At 37.0% G+C, this 4,752-nt stretch overlaps 1 non-coding gene across 1 annotated transcript; it reads left to right on the top strand.

The window, feature by feature from the left end:
- Positions 1–83, top strand: MIR9193-2 (microRNA mir-9193-2). Its single transcript, NR_130479.2, has one exon. It is a non-coding gene; the product is annotated as a microRNA mir-9193-2 (primary transcript).
- Positions 84–4,752: the final 4,669 nt, after the last annotated feature.

The following is a 4,752-nucleotide window of genomic DNA, read 5'->3' on the forward strand; positions in this document are numbered from 1 at the left end:
CATGCACTTGGGGTGGGGGGGTCCCTCAGCCAGGATTGCAAGAGGATGTAGGCCAGGCTGAGGGACTCCACCAGTGCAGGATTGGGGCTGGGGAGAGATGCAGGAGGTTGGCCAGCTGGGGAGGGACTGCAGGAGGGCTCCAGGGCATGTCTGGCCTGACTCACTCGGTCCCAATCAGCCAGACCCCAGCAGCAAGCTAACCTACCAGTTGGAGTGTCAGCCCCCCTGGTGGTCAGTGCACATCATAGCGAGAAGTTGAGTGGCCTTAGCATATCATTAGCACATTACGCTTTGATTGGTTGAATGGTGGACCAGATGACCAGACACTTACCATATTAGGCTTTTATTATATAGGATAGTTATGTCTTCTTAGAGAATTAACTCCTTTATCATTATGTAAAGTCTCTCTTTATCCCTTAAATTTCCCTTGCTCTGAAGTCTGCTTTGTCTGAAATTTATATAGGTATTCCAGCTTTCTTTTGATTAGTATTACCAAGGCATATCTTTCTATAGCCCATTACTTTTAACCTATCTGAGCCTTTAGATCAAAGTGGTATTATTTTAAACATCATATAATTTGATATTTTGTATTCATTATAATAATTTCTGCCTTTTTATATGTGAATGGTAATTAAACCATTCACATATAAAATAATTATTACATAATTAAATTAATATATAACATGTTTTTAATTGTTTTATATTTATTGCATTTGTTCTTTGTTCTATTTCTCCTCCTTTTCTGCCTTTGTGTATTTGAAGTAAACATTTTATGTGATTCCATTTTATGTTTTTTTCTTAGCATTTGTTATACTTTCAAATTTGATCAGTAGTTTCCCTGGTATTTAAAATGCACATTTTAATTAATCGATCACCCTTCAAATAACACTATACTCTTTCATACGTAATATAGATAGCATGTAAGAGGGTATTCTAAATATTTTCCTCTCATCTGTTATGCTATTGATGATGTTGACTTCTCTTAGTCATATGGTATAATCACCCAATACATTGAAATATTTTCACCCTAACCAAATGTATATTTTGGATGATTTTTTAAAAAGTAAAAAATTATAATTTACCTTTATTTCTTGTATGAGGTTATTCCATTTATTATGTAGATCAAAGTGTTTGACCAATCTCATTTTCTTTCTCCCTGATTTTTGTTTATTTGTTTTTAACATTTCTTTTAAAAGTTCTTCTAAAATGAATTATCTCCATTTTTGTTTGTCTGACAAATTATTATTTTCTCCACTTTTGAAGGATCATACACTTGAACTAGAGGCCCATTGCAGGAAGATTCCTGCAAGAATAGGGCTTCCTGTGGCTGTTTCCACCACCCTGCCTGCTTCCCTCCCTTCTCTGCTGCCCCGCCTGCTTCCCTCCCATCTCAGCCACCCCACTTGCTTCTCTGCAGCTTTGCTCCCTTCTGCAGCGCTTGGCTTCCTTCTATGCTGTCTTCAGTCTTTGCTCTGTGCCTGGATATGCAAATTAACCATCATCTTGGTTGGGTTAATTTGCATACTTGCTCCTGATTGGCTGGTGGGTGTGGCTTGTGGGTGTAGCGGAGGTACGGTCAATTTGCATGTTTCTCTTTTATTAGTGTAGATAATTCTATAATATTATTTTTCCAATAGTTTAAAAATTTCACCTCACTTTCTTCTTGCTTGCACATTTTCTGAGGAAAAGTCTGGTTTAATTTTTTATTCCTGTTTCTCTATAGGTAAGATGTCTCCCTCCTTCCATTTTCTTTCAACATTTTATTTCTGTCTTTGGTTTTCTACAGTTTGAACATTATACACCCAAGTGCAGATTTTTAAAAAACGTTTTCTTTTTCATTGTTAATTTTTAGAGACAGAAGAAGGGAGAGGGATAGAGTGGTTGAAACATTGGTGAGAGAGAAACATCATCGATCAGCTACCTCCTGAACGTCCCCTACTGGTGATTGAGCACGCAACCTGGGCATGTGACCTGACCAGGAATGGAACTGTGACCTCCTAATTCCTGGGTCAATGCTCAACCACTGAGCCATACCAACTGGGTCCAAGTGTAGAATTTTTGGAATTTACTCTGCTTAGTCTTCTCTGAGACTCCTGGATTTTTGTTTTCATGTTTGTCATTAATTTTTTTAAAAATTCAGCCACTATTACCACAAATATTTCTTCTGCTCAGTTTTTTCTATTTTTCTCTGCTGGTATTCCACTTATGTGTTTGTTACACCTTTTGAATCCCTCCACCCCCCAATTCTTATGTTCTGATGATGATAATGATTTTCTTATTGCCTTTTAGTTTTAAAAGTTTCTTTTGACCTATTTTCTTCTTTAGTGATTCTTTCATAGCATTGTCCAGTATACTAATGAGCCCATCAAAGGAATGTATTAACCTTAATACAGTAGTCCATAAAGGCATTTATCACTTATGCTAAGTTGTTTTATTCTATCACTTCTTACATTATTTGTCAGAATTTCCTTCTCTTTGCATTACTCACCTGTTCTTGAATGATATCTACCTTTTCCTTTACAATATTCCCCACTTACCTGCAGTTTCACTTTCCATGGTTTCAGCTACCTACTGCAAAACACTGTCTGAATATATTAAATAGAAAATTCCATAAATAAACAATTTATATGTTTTAAATTGCACACTCTTCTGAGTTGTTCACACAGTCTTGTTCTGTCCCAACCCTGGGGCATCTCTTTGTCCAGTGTGTCCATGTGATATATGCTACCTGCTGACCAGTCTCTTAGTACCCATCGTGATTATCTGATCCATTTTTATGGTATTGAAGTGCTTGTGTTCAAGTAACCCTTATTTTACTTAATGATGGACTGAAAGCTCTAGAGTAGTGAGGCTGGCAATTGGGATATGTCAAAACAAAAAGTGTTTTCTTTAAGTAAAAAGGAGAAAGTTCTCAGCAAGGAAAACTGTATGCTGAGGTTACTAAGATCTATGGTAAAAACAAATCTGTCCATGAAATTGTGAAAAAGGAAGTGAAATTTGTGCCAGTTTTGCTGTTGCAAGTCAAAAACAGCGAAAGTTACTGTCACAGTGTTTAACAGGTAATTACTTAAAAAGGAAAAGGCACTATGTTTGTGGGTGGAATACCTGAGCAAAGAGAGTCCACATTCACATAACCTTTGTTACAGCATATTGTTATAATTATTCAATTTTAGTATTGTTGCTAATCTCTTACTTGCCTAACTTAAAAATTAAACTTTATCATAGGTAAGTATGTATAAGAAAAAATATTTTTATATAGGGCTTGGTGCTCACTGGGGTTTTAGGAATCCACTAGGGTCTTGAAGCATTTACACCACAGTTAAGGGGGTACTACTATATAGACCTTAACATGATAATCATAACTGTTCTAAATTTTCTGTGAGGTAATTCAAACTCTGTGTCATATTTGAGTCTACTTATAATGATTACTTTGTATCTCAGGCTATATTCTCTTTTTTTTTTTTTTTAACATTTTAGCAAGCCTTAAAATTTTTTGCTTAAAGCCAGATATAATATACAGGGCCATCAAAATGTGATAAATAGTCTTTTAGTACAAGGTTATGTTAATTTGGCCATGAGTTGTGATGTGTTTAATGTGCTATAGTTGTACATGCCAGAGGATTTAAATCTGTATCCATTTGCCATCATTTTTATTTTTCTTAGAAATTCCTTTTTTAGGCTTGCTTTACTCATCTATTCTTCTTGTCTTTGGGCTTCTTTAGAAACTGTTCCTCAGACACAGTCAGTATCTTGAAGATCTTTCAGCTGTAAGTTACATTTATTATACTGGATCGCTACTGGTGTGGTGGTAAAATGTGGGGGAAAGAATATATCCGATATTATGATAAACTCTCAATCTCTTAGTGGGCCTGTGTCCCTCAGCTGTGAAATGCACATGTATTTCATAGCTTCTTTTCTTCTCCTTAGTATAATAGGGAGCCTAGAGTGGCTGGGTTTGAGGAAATGTCCTTCCTTCCAGTAGAATAAGGCTCTGGTAAAGTCTTTCCCCCTAGGTTTATTCTTCCCTTCCCTTTCCAGAGATAGGAGAGGGTCTTTCTTGGCTTATCACCATGAGAATCTAGTGGTATTCATGGCTGTAAAACATACAAAAGTGTGGGGTCTTCCTAAAAGTGTGGCCTCTAGAAGGCTCCTAATTTTAAGATAGTCCTCACTGAAATTCTAGAACAAGGGTGACTAACGTCCTGCCCGCGGGCTGTATAAGGCCCACAAGATCACTTGGTCTGGTCCTGCCAAGGCATTAGGGGTGAGTTAATTAAATGTTTGACCAAACATAGCAGGCTAGTTTTTAAAGTAATCTTGTATGACCTGCGAATGATGTTATAAATATCCAAATGGCCCTTGGCAGAAAAATGAGGTTCCCCAGCCCTGCTCTAGAACTTCCTCAATATTAGCATTTAAGTATTCCTAAAGTGTATGGCTCCAGACCATCCCTACTATGACTCTCGTTTGGCAATGTCTCCAGATTGCTGGGCAGTGATTTGCCATGTGACATCAGCCCCCTAATGGGTCCAAGAAAAGACAATGATTTTCAACTTGTTCAGCTTTTTCTTGTGAGGATGAGAACGACAACTTCCAAGCTCATTAGATGTCAGAGATGGAACCAAACGTATTACCCAAATATTTTCCCATCGTAAGTCATGATCTTCATAATTTAATTTGAAAATCTCCAAATTAGGATGGACAGAACCAATTGGCTATAACACTTCATAGTCAAAGCGCTGATGAAACACC

Source organism: Eptesicus fuscus, chromosome 10 (genome assembly GCF_027574615.1).
Source record: "Eptesicus fuscus isolate TK198812 chromosome 10, DD_ASM_mEF_20220401, whole genome shotgun sequence".
Lineage (NCBI taxonomy): Eukaryota > Metazoa > Chordata > Mammalia > Chiroptera > Vespertilionidae > Eptesicus > Eptesicus fuscus.